Source organism: Mobula birostris, chromosome 3 (assembly GCF_030028105.1).
Source record: "Mobula birostris isolate sMobBir1 chromosome 3, sMobBir1.hap1, whole genome shotgun sequence".
NCBI lineage: Eukaryota > Metazoa > Chordata > Chondrichthyes > Myliobatiformes > Myliobatidae > Mobula > Mobula birostris.
Window position 1 is genome coordinate 230,369,288 of NC_092372.1, and position 12,888 is coordinate 230,382,175.

Below are 12,888 nucleotides of genomic sequence, written 5' to 3' on the forward strand. Positions count from 1 at the left end.
CACTGCTGGGACCTCTCACCGCAACCTTTGGTGCTGCGTCCAATCAAGGACCTATCAAGCTTTGCCTTAAATACACCCAGCGACCTGGCATGCACGGCTGCCTGTGGTAACAAATTCCACAATTTCATCACCCTCTGGCGAAAGAAATGTCTTCGCATCTCTGTTTTAAATGGCCACCCCTCTACCCTGAGTTTGTGCCTGCTTGTCCTAGGCACATACCCACTATAGAAAACATTCTTTCCACATCTACTCTGCCTAGGCCTTTCAATATTCGAAAGGTTTCAATGAAATCGTCCCTCATCCTTCTAAATTCCAATGAGTACAGACCCAAAGCCATCAAGCATTCCTCGTATGATAACCGTTTCTTACCCGGAATCATTCTTGTGAACCTTCTCTGGACCTTTCCCAATGCCAGCTCACCTGTTCTTAGATGAGGAGCCCAAAATGGTTCACAATACTCTATGGTAAGGCCTTACCATAAAGGCAACACACCCCTGCTCTTGTATTCTGGACCTCTTGAAATGAATGCTGACATTTCACTTCTCTTCCTCACCACCGACTCTACCTGCAAGTTAACATTTAAGGTGTTCTTCACAAGGACTCCCAAGTTCCTTTGCATCTTAGATTTTTGAATTTTCTCCCTTGTTTAGAAAATAGTCTGCACGTTTATTTCTATGACTAAAGTGCATGACCATACATATCCCAATATTGTATTTCATATTTCTTGCCCATTCTTCTAATCTGTTTGTCCTTCTGTAGCCTATCCATTTCCTAAACACCATCTGCCCCTCCACCAACCTTTGTATCATCTGCAAACTTGGCAACATAGCCATCTATTCCATCACCTAAATAAAAAGAAGCAGTCCCAATACTGACCGCTGCAGAACACCACTAGTCAGCCGGACAATTATCCTTTTATTCCCATTCTCTGCCTTCTCCCAATCAGCCAGTGCTGTGACCATGTCAGTAACTTTTCTATAATACTATGGGCTCTTAAGCAGTCTCATGTGTGGTACCTTGTCAAAGGTTTTCTGAAAGTCCAAATATACAATATCCATGCATCTCCTTTATCTATCCTACTTGTAATCTCAAAGAATTCCAACAGTTTCGACAGGCAAGATTTTCCCTTAAGAAAACCATACTGACTTTGTCTTGTCTTGTCCTGTGTCACCAAGTACTCCATAACTTGGAGTGATATTTGAAACTTTCCAGTCCTCTGGCACCATGCCAGAGTCTAATGATTTTTGATAGGTCATTTCTAATGCCTCCACAGTCTCTACCGCCACCTCTTTCCAAAGTCCAGAGTGCAGATCATCTGGGCCTGGTGATTTATGTCCCCCTCGGTCTTTCAGCTTTTTGAGCACCACCTCCCTTGTAATAGTAACTGCACCCACTTCTCTTCCTTCAGACACTACAACATCTGGCTCACTGCTAGGGTCTTCCTGCTTTAGTTCATCCACCATCTCCTTGTCCCTCGTTATTATTACTCTGGCCTTATTTTCCAGCGGTCCCATATCCACTCTCATCTCTCTTTTATTTTTATATACTTGAAAACGTTTTTGTTGTCCACTTTGACATTGCCTGCTTTCATATTTCATCTTTTCACTACTATTCATTCCTTTAGTTGTTCTCTGCAGGTTTTTAAAAGCTTGTAATCCTCTACCTTCCCATACTATTTTTGCTTTGTTGTAAGCCCCCTCTTTTGCTTTTACATTAGCTTTGACTTCCCTAGTACATTAGTCTAGAGATCCTGGCAAACTAATGGCATTGTGATGACTAGATACAAAGTGTTCCCCCACACAAATTTCTGACACCTCCGTTGATTCATTCCACAACAGGAGATGTAGTATCCACTCTCTCTGGTTGGGACTTCTATGTACTCATGAAGAATACTTTCCTGAACACAGTCGACAAACTCTTTCCCATCTAGCCCTTTTACGACATGGGAGTCCCAGTCAATATGGAAAGTTGAATCACCTATTAGAGCAATTTAATGTTTCATGCGACAGTCTGCGACCTCTTTACAAATGTGCTCACCTAAATCCCGCAGACTGTTTGGCGGTGTATAATATAATCCCATTAATATTGCCGCCTTTTTCACAGTTCCACCCATACGGCCTCAGTAGGCGAGCCCTCCAGACCGCTAAGACTGGGCACTGCCGTGACGTTTCCCCTAACTAATAATGGCTTCCTGCACCCCACCACTCCACCTCGCCTTTAATCCCTTCCGCTCTACCATATATAAGTGAACAGAACTCTGGAACATTGAGCTGCCAGCCCTACCCCTCCTGCAAATAATTCTTACTAATGTCATAAATCCACGTGATAATCCATGTCCTTTTATCTGCCTTTCCTTGCATTGAAATATACACAACTCAGAAAGTTAACCCCGCCATGCTCTTCTTTACGTTTGCTGACTTCGCAGGTAGGTTTAATAATCTTTCCCCACAGTCACTCCACAATTTGCTCTGGCCCCCTGATTCCCATCCCCTTCAGCTCGACTTTAAATCCCCCACGTGCAGCATTAGCAAACTTTCCACAAGGGCATTAGCCCCTCCAGTGCCGATGCAACCCTGGAATGAGCTCTTCGTGCCTGTGCGAGGCGCCAGCGTGTGTTAGATTCCCAGATGTTCATTATTGAATCGTTGACAGTCCTTAATCGTTTAGAGTTCCTTGTATTTTTCTCGAGCGACTTCCTCTTTCTAATGCGGTTTCCTGGTGCCTTCTGTTTAAGATTGAAAAGTTTATTTTGGTAGACTCAAGGATTCCGTGTTCGTTGCATCATTCACGCAGATGCTCGATAAGCGCTAATCGCGGCATTCTAGTTTTGAGAATATTACACCTCACGGTGTCGCTCGGCCGCGGCACCGATCTTCTTTTGGAATTATTGTGAATAAACTCGTTGCCGTCTTTACATCGGAGCCTTTGCAGCATATCGTCGCCTTTCCTACCCATGTCATTGGTACCGATTGGACCGCGACCTCTGGCTGCTGACCCTCCCATTTATGAATGTTGTGGACTCGATCGCAGATGTTTCTGACACTGGCTCCTGGAAGGTAACATACCATCCTGGGAACCTCGTTCTCGAACACAATCTCCTGTCCGTTTCCTTAACCAATTAATCTCTTGTCACTGCAGCGCATCTCTTCTCCCCCTTCTGATCGTGTAGGAGAAAAGTAAAAGTAGCAGGCCGACAAATCCAGGGCAAGCATTAAAAAGGGCCACTTTTCAGCATAATTGTATAAGGGCTAAGAGAGTTGTAAAAGAGCGCCTGAAGGCTTTGTGTGTCAATGCAAGGAGCATTCGTAATAAGGTGGATGAATTGAAAGTGCAGATTGTTATTAATGATTATGATATAGTTGGGATCACAGAGACATGGCTCCAGGTTGACCAAGGATGGGAGCTCAACGTTCAGGGATATTCAATATTCAGGAGGGATAGACATGAAGGAAGGGGAGGTGGGGTGGCGTTGCTGGTTAAAGAAGAGATTAACGCAATAGAAAGGAAGGACATAAGCCGGGAAGATGTGGAATCGATATGGGTAGAGCTGCGTAACACTAAGGGGCAGAAGACGCTGGTGAGAGTTGTGTACAGGCCACCTAACAGTAGTAGTGAGGTCGGAGATGGTATTAAACAGGAAATTAGAAATGTGTGCAATAAAGGAACAGCAGTTATAATGGGTGACTTCAATCTACATGTAGATTGGGTGAACCAAATTGGTAAAGGTGCTGAGGAAGAGGATTTCTTGGAATGTATGTGGGATGGTTTTTTGAACCAACATGTCGAGGAACCAACTAGAGAGCAGGCTATTCTGGACTGAGTTTTGAGCAATGAGGAAGGGTTAATTAGCAATCTTGTCGTGAGAGGCCCCTTGGGTAAGAGTGACCATAATATGGTGGAATTCTTCATTAAGATGGAGAGTGACATAGTTAATTCAGAAACAAGGGTTCTGAACTTAAAGAGGGGTAACTTTGAAGGTATGAGACGTGAATTAGCTAAGATAGACTGGCGAATGACACTTAAAGGATTGACGGTGGATATGCAATGGTAAGCATTTAAAGATTGCATGGATGAACTACAACAATTGTTCATCCCAGTTTGGCAAAAGAATAAATCAAGGAAGGTAGTGCACCCGTGGCTGACAAGAGAAATTAGGGATAGTATCAATTCCAAAGAAGAAGCATACAAATCAGCCAGAGAAAGTGGCTCACCTGAGGACTGGGAGAAATTCAGAGTTCAGCAGAGGAGGACAAAGGGCTTAATTAGGAAGGGGAAAAAAGATTATGAGAGAAAACTGGCAGGGAACATAAAAACTGACTGTAAAAGCTTTTATAGATATGTAAAAAGGAAAAGACTGGTAAAGACAAATGTAGGTCCCCTACAGACAGAAACAGGTGAATTGATTATGGGGAGCAAGGACATGGCAGACCAATTGAATAATTACTTTGGTTCTGTCTTCACTAAGGAGGACATAAATAATCTTCCAGAAATAGTAGGGGACAGAGGGTCCAGTGAGATGGAGGAACTGAGCGAAATACATGTTAGTAGGGAAGTGGTGTTAGGTAAATTGAAGGGATGCAGGCAGATAAATCCCCAGGGCCAGATGGTCTGCATCCTAGAGTGCTTAAGGAAGTAGCCCAAGAAATAGTGGATGCATTAGTGATAATTTTTCAAAACTTGTTAGATTCTGGACTAGTCCCTGAGGATTGGAGGGTGGCTAATGTAACCCCACTTTTTAAAAAAGGAGGGAGAAAGAAACCAGGAAATTATAGACCGGTTAGCCTAACGTCGGTGGTGGGGAAACTGCTGGAGTCAGTTATCAAAGATGTGATAACAGCACATTTGGAAAGCGGTGAAATCATCGGACAAAGTCAGCATGGATTTGTGAAAGGAAAATCATGTCTGACGAATCTCATAGAATTTTTTGAGGATGGAACTAGTAGAGTGGATAGGGGAGAACCAGTGGATGTGGTATATTTGGATTTTCAAAAGGATTTTGACAAGGTCCCACACAGGAGATTAGTGTGCAAACTTAAAGCACATGGTATTGGGGGTAAGGTACTGATGTGGATGGAGAATTGGTTAGCAGACAGGAAGCAAAGAGTGGGAATAAACGGGACCTTTTCAGAATGGCAGGCGGTGACTAGTGGGGTACCGCAAGGCTCAGTGCTGGGACCCCAGTTGTTTACGATATATATTAATGACTTGGATGAGGGAATTAAATGCAGCATCTCCAAGTTTGCAGATGACATGAAGCTGGGTGGCAGTGTTAGCTGTGAGGAGTATGCTAAGAGGATGCAGAGTGACTTGGATAGGTTGGGTGAGTGGGCAAATTCATGGCAGATGCAATTTAATGTGGATAAGTGTGAAGTTATCCACTTTGGTGGCAAAAGTAGGAAAATAGATTATTATCTGAATGGTGGCCGATTAGGAAAAGGGGAGGTGCAACGAGACCTGGGTGTCATTATACACCAGTCATTGAAAGTGGGCATGCAGGTACAGCAGGTGGTGAAAAAGGCGAATGGTATGCTGGCATTTATAGCGAGAGGATTCGAGTACAGGAGCAGGGAGGTACTACTGCAGTTGTACAAGGCCTTGGTGAGACCACACCTGGAGTATTGTGTGCAGTTTTGGTTCCCTAATCTGAGGAAAGACGTCCTTGCCATAGCGGGAGTACAGAGAAGGTTCACCAGATTGATTCCTGGGATGGCAGGACTTTCATATGAAGAAAGACTGGATGAACTGGGCTTGTACTCGTTGGAATTTAGAAGATTGAGGGGGGATCTGATTGAAATGTATAAAATCCTAAAGGGATTGGACAGGCTAGATGCAGGAAGATTGTTCCCGATGTTGGGGAAGTCCAGAACAAGGGGTCACAGTTTGAGGATAAAGGGGAAGCCATTTAGGACCGAGATTAGGAAAAACTTCTTCACACAGAGAGTGGTGAATCTGTGGAATTCTCTGCCACAGGAAACAGTTGCGGCCAGTTCATTGGCTATATTTAAGAGGGAGTTAGATATGGCCCTTGTGGCTACGGGGATCAGGGGGTATGGAGGGAAGGCTGGGGTGGGGTTCTGAGTTGGATGATCAGCCATGATCATAATAAATGGCGGTGCAGGTTGGAAGGGCCGAATGGCCTACTCCTGCACCTATTTTCTATGTTTCTATATCCTGAAGTGGGAAGGTGAACAGCCAGAGGTCGTGATACATCGTGGAAAAGGGCGGAGGTCCTGAAAACAGACTACACGGAGTTAGGAAGGAAATTGAGAAACAGTACCGCAAAGGTAGTAATCTCAGGATTACCGCCCGTGCCACATGACAGTGAATATAGGAATAGAGTGAGGTGGAAAATAAATGCGTGGCTGAGGGATTGGAGCAGGGGGCAGGGATTCAGAGTTCTGGATCATTGGGACCTGTTTTGGGGTAGGCGTGACCTGTACAAAAAGGACACTTGAACCCGAGGGGGACCAATATCCTGGTAGGGAGGTTTGATAAGGCTATTGGGGGGAGTTTAAACTAGAATTCCTGGGGGTGATAACCAAACTGAAGAGACGGAGGAAGGGGCGGTTGGCTCACAAATATAGAAAGCGTGGAAACAGTGTAAGAAGGAGGATAAGCAGGTGATGGTGAACGGATACGCTCAGACCAATGGTTTGAGATATGTCTATTTTAATGCAAGAAATATCATGAACACAGTGGATGAGCTTAGAGTGCGGATCTGTACTTGGAGCTATGATGTTGTGGCCATTACAGAGACTTGGTTCGCTCAGGGGCAGGAATGGTTACTTAGAGTGCCAGGCTTTAGATGTTTCAGAAAGGACAGGGAGGGAGGCAAAAGAGGTGGGAGCATGGCACTGTTGATCAGAGATAGTGTCATGGCTGAAGAAAAGGAGGAAGTTATTAAGGAATTGAAAACTGAGTCTCTGTGGGTAGAAGTTAATAGTCATAGTCATACTTTATTAATCCCGGGGGAAATTGGTTTTCATTACAGTTGCTCCATAAATAATAAATAGTAATAAAACCATAAATAGTTGAATAGTAATATGTAAATTATGTCAGTAAATTATGAAATAAATCCAGAGGGAGATGCCAGGCACATCCTTTCTCTTCGTGGCAATGTTTACTCTGAACCTCTTTACACTATTCCCAAAAAATCTATTATAATGTTTTAAGTTATATGTTCATTTTTTCAGTTCTGCCCCCAAATTTTCTGTCGGATTGAGGTCAGGGCTTTGTGATGGCCTCTCCAATACCTTGACTTTGTTGTTCTTAAGCGATTTTGCACAACTTTGGAGGTATGCTTGGGGTCATTGTCTATTTGGAAGACCCATTTGCGACTGAGCTTTAACTTCTTGGCTGATGTCTTGAGATGTTGCTTCAATATATCCACATAATTTTCATTCCTCATGATGCCATCTATTTTGTGAAGTGCGCCAGTCCCTCCTGCAGCAAAGCACCCCCACAACATGATGCTGCCACCCCCATGCTTCACGGTTGGGATGGTGTTCGTCAGCTTGCAAGCCTCACCCTTTTTCCTCCAAACATAACGATGGTCAATTTTTGTTTAATCAGACCAGAGGACATTTTTCCAAAAAGTAAGATCTTTGTCCCCATGTGCACTTGCAAACTGTAGTCTGGCTTTTTTATGGTGATTTTGGAGCAGTGGCTTCTTCCTTGCTGAGCAGCCCTTCAGGTTATGTCGATATAGGACTCGTTTTACTGTGGATATAGATACTTGTCCACCTGTTTCCTCCAGCATCTTCACAAGGTCCCTTGCTGTTGTTCTGGGATTGATTTGCACTTTTCGCACCAAAGTATGTTCATCTCTAGGAGACAGAATGCGTCTCCTTCCTGAGCAGTATGAGGGCTGCGTGATCCCATGGTGTTTATATTGTTTGTACAGATGAATGTGGTACTTTCAGGAAATTGCTCCCAAGGATGAACCAGTCTTGACATCATTTTCTGACCTAAATCTGATGGAAAATTTGTGGGCAGAACTGAAAAAGCATGTGCGAGCAAGGAGGCCTACAAACCTGACTCAGTTACACCAGTTCTGTCTGGAGAATGGAACAAAATTCCAGCAACTTACTGTGACAAGCTTGTGGAAGGCTACTGAAAACGTTTGACCCAAGTTAAACAACTTAAAGGCAATGCTACCAAATACTAACAAAGTGCATGTAAACTTCTGACCCACTGGGAAAGTGATGAAAGAAATTAAAGCTGAAATAAATCATTCCCTCTACTATTATTCTGACATTTCACATTCTTAAAATAGTGATCCTAACTGACCTAAGACAGGGAATGTTTTCTAGGATTAAATGTCAGGAATTGTGAAAAACTGAGTTTAAATGTATTTTACTAAGGTGTATGTAAACTTCTGAGTTCTACTGTATATGCAATCAGTGTTGTCCGGCTCTGCAGCTTTTCCTGGGTCTCTTCAGCTCAGCAGCGGCCAAAGAGGGTGCCTGTTCCTCATGAGGAGAGGGGGCTTTCCTAGGTGTCACATCATTCATTGTTTCATATCATGCATAGAATGCATTCAGCCTCTCCAGAAAGGAGGCGGCGCTTTCGTTGACGCGCTGGATAGACTTGTAATGTGTTGCAGTTTAATTACCTTGCCATCTGCGCCACATGTTTCTGGTGTCAGAAAGCTGCCTGTGAATTTTCAGTGAGTACTCTGGCTTTGCCTTACTGGTGGCACGGGACAACACGGCTCTTACTGACATTAGAGTTGTCTCATTCCCCGATCTGAAGGCAGCGTACCGATCCTTGTAGTACCAGAGATCATACTTCACCATAGCAGGACGTCCCTTTAGAACAAAGATGAGGAGGAACTTCTTTACCTAGAGTGCAGTGAATCTGTGAGATACATTGCCACTAAGCCTGTGAAAACAAAGTTGTTGGCTATATTTAAAGCGGCGGTTGATATTTTCCTAATTAGTAAGGGGGTCAGATTTTACGAAGGACAAAGTTCAAAGTTAAAAGTGAATTTATTTTCAATGTACAAGAATGTCACCATACACAACCTTGAGATTCATTTACTTGCTGGGATTCATAGCAAATACAAAAGAAACAGTAGAATGAACGGAAAGTTGCACACAGAGACGGACAAGTAGCCAATGTGCAAACGACAACAAATTATGCAAGTACAATTTTTTTTATAATAAATGATAATAATAATTAGATACAGTGCAGCATCCTTGAAAGTGAGTCTATATGTGGTGGACTATGTTCAGTCTTGGTATGAGTGAGGGGTGATAACTGTTCCTGAACCTGGTGGTGTGAGTCCTGAGGCTCCTGTACCTCCTTCCTGGTGGCGGCAGCGAGGAGGGTGTGTGGCCCGGGGGGTGGGAGTACCTGATGATGGATGCTGCTTTCCTGCCACAGTGCTCTTTGTAGATGTGTTCAATGGAGGCAGGAGAAGAGTGTTGAGAGAAAGAGAGGGATGTCAGGGAGGTGGATCACCTCTGGTGTGAAGACCTGTCGTATCTTCCAAAGCAAGTCCTCTACCTTTGTTCAGCTCTGCCCTATGGCTCCAAATACGATGTTTACATGCGACAGGGACCACACCCAGAACAACAGCTTCGACAGGCCAGCCAGATCAGGCGAGGGAAGCTGGTAGGTTTTATTCTGAAGCTTCGATGACTTTGGGCCTCTCCACCCGAAACACGTGAAGACTGGATTCAGTGGACTGCGCGAAGGAAACTACCAGCTGTCATAAGGAGGTGTTGAAGGGGGACCCAAATGCAAGACTCAGACACCGAAGTACTGGGAACTGTACTGGACTAGAATTAGGGACGGGACTGGACACAGACTAGGGCTAGGACTTTGGCTGGGAAAGCGAGACCAGGACAAGGAACTGGGAACTAGGAGCCTGGGTTTGGACTCCAAGCCAGAGACTGGACAAGGACCCAGAACCTGAGTCTTGACTGGGGCTCGGACCCCGGAACTGTAGCGAAGACATGATGTGGCTACAGAACTGGATGGGGCTTGGAGTTTTTGAGGCTTTCCTGGGCAGGACGAGGTACTCTTGGGCAGGACGAGGTACTCCTTCTTGGAACGCAGAGCCGGGCCCCTTCCTTGGACGCCAGGCCGGGATGATTACTGGGATGCGGGACAGAGATGGCTGCCGAGGAAACTGTCAGGGTTTCAAATGGAGAGGGGAAGGAACAGACCAGCCTCAGGGTAACGGCAAAGACAGCCCGACTTACCCAATGGAGGCGAGGATGGGAAGGGACAGATCCAACCGCAGGGTAATGGCAAGGACAGCCTGACTTACTCCACGGAGGCAAGGACAGGAAGGGAGCTCAATCCAGGGTCGCTCCGAGTCTCAGGCTGGCCAGCAACCTTGGCTGGCTACGGAAACAGCCGAATCCATATCTGGCTCGGAGTGGCAGACGGCCACTCAACTGACCCCAGAAACGGCCGAATCCATACCATGATGACTGCTCCGACTAGAGACAACAAGGCTCCATGAAGCGGTGGTCCTCCAACCAGGTCTAGAGATCACAAATGGCTGCTCTAGCTTTCCACCGGTGGGTTGCTCCAAGGGGAGACTGACAAGACAAACCAGCAACCACACTCAATCCCAGGGCCACTTATACTCCCAGCCCCAAGATGAGTATCAGGTGCCCAGCTGAAACAAGGGACAGCCGGAAGACCCGGAGTCCGGTGTCCACGGACTGGACTGTGAACCGGAATGCGGACCATGACACCAGCTGGATAAAAGGGCAGGACGGCGTTTCCCAGCATGCATTGGGGAGCACAAAGAGCACAGCAAGACACGTAGATCGCCCTGGACATTCATTGCATGCTGACCTCTCTCCAGTCGTCCTGTCTTTCGTCTTGCCAACGGATCCAGATATACTAGGACGAGAGAGTCTGGCCTGCGCAACTCCCCACATTTTAATCAAACTCACGCATCACGACATTCGATAAAGGAAGTCAGTGGCCTTAGTCGCTCACGATAAGACACGAATGCATGGTGGAGCAGACTCGATGGGCTGAATGGCTTAATTTTCCTCCTCTGTCATGTAGTCTTATAACAGATTCAGATTGAAATAAATGAAGCATTTTAGCAAACCTGGTGACAAATTATTTACATTAGTCTTTTGAAAAGTCAATTGACACTAGACACTAGAATACTACAGCAAAGTACAGACCCTTCGGCCCTCGATGTTGTGCCGACCCATATATTCCTTAAAAAAACGTACTAAACCCACACTACCCTGTAACCCTCTATTTTTCTTTCATCCATGTGCCTGTCCAAGAGGATCTTAAATACCCCTAATGTTTTAGCCTCCACCACCATCCCTGGCAAGTCATTCCAGGCACCCACAAACCTCTGTGTAAAAACACTTACCCCTGATGTCTCCCCTAAACTTCCCTCCCTTAATTTTGTACACATGCCCTCTGGTGTTTGCTATTTGTGCCCTGGGAAACAGGTACTGGCTATTCACCCTATCTATGCCTCTCATAATCTTGTAGACCTCCATCAAGTGCCCTCTCATCCTTCTACGCTCCAAAGAGAAAAGTCCCAACTCTGCTAACTTTGCCTCATAAGACTTGTTTTCCAATCCAGGCAACATCCTGGTAAATCTCTTCTGCACCCTCTCCATAGCTTCCACATCCTTCCTATAATGAGGTGACCAGAACTGAACACAATACTCTAAGTGTGGTCTCACCAGGGACTTGTAGAGTTGCAACATGACCTCTCTACTCTTGAACTCAATCCCCCTATTAATGAAGCCTAGCATCCCAAAGGCCTTCTTAACTATCCTATCAACCTGTGCAGCGACCTTGAGGGATGTATGGATTTGAACCCCAAGGTCCCTCTGTTCATCCACACTCTTAAGTAACTGACCATTAACCCTGTACTCAGCCTTCTGGTTTGTCCTTCCAAAATGCATCATCTCATAATTACCCGGTTTGAACTCCATCTGCCACTTCTCTGCCCAACTCTGCATCCTGCCCATATCCTCTTGTAACCTTCGACAACCTACAGCTCCATCCACAACTCCTCCAATCTTCGTGTCATCCACAAACTTACTCACCCATCCTTCTGCCTCTTCATCCAGCTCATTTATAAAAATTCACAAAGAGCAGGGGTCCCAGGACAGATCCTTGCAGCACTCCACTGGTCACCGACCTCCAGGCACAATACTTTCCTTCTACCACTACCCCCTGCTTTCTTCCTTTAAGCTAATTTTTTATCCAAAAGACAAGGTCCCACTGATCTCATGCCTCATGAATTTCTGTATGAGTCTTTCATGGGGGACCTTGTCAAATGCCTTGCTAAAATCCATGTAGACCACATCTACCACCCTACCCTCATCAATTTCTTTTGTTACCTCTTCAAAAAACTCATTTGGGCTCATGAGGCACGACCCTCCCTTCACAAAGCCATGTTGACTATCCTTGAGTAGACTATACTTCTCCAAGTGCTCGTAGATCCTATTGTTAAGAATCCTTTCCAATAGTTTACAGACCACCGACGTAAGGCTCATCGGTCTATAGTTCCCAGGATTCTCCCTATTACCTTTTTTAAACAAGGGAACTACATTTGCCATTCTCCGATCCTCCGGCACCTCCCCTGCAGCCAAAGAGGATTCAAAGATCATAGCCACTGCTCCAGCAATCTCGTCCCTCACTTCCCACAGCAGCCTGAGGTATATCACGTCCGGCCCTGGGGCCTTATCAATTTCGATGTTTTTAAGAAGATCTAACACTACTTCTTCCTTAATCTCCACATTGTCCAGCAGACAGGCCTGTTCTATTTCGATCTCACCCTGATCACGGTCCTTTTCACATGTGAATACTGAAGCAAAGTATTCATTTAGGACATCCCCAACCTCCTCCGCCTCCAGGCACATGTTGCCTTCTTTATCC

The 12,888-nt window shown here is 45.3% G+C and overlaps 1 long non-coding RNA gene across 1 annotated transcript in view; it reads right to left on the reverse strand.

Annotated features, from left to right (window-relative positions):
- Positions 1-9,021: 9,021 nt before the first annotated feature.
- LOC140195647 (uncharacterized) overlaps positions 9,022-12,888 on the reverse strand; it is a 46,730-nt gene continuing 42,863 nt past the window's right edge. The window contains exon 3 of the long non-coding RNA XR_011885534.1: positions 9,022-11,083. This is a non-coding gene — a long non-coding RNA (uncharacterized lncRNA). The remainder of the gene's footprint in view (positions 11,084-12,888) is intronic.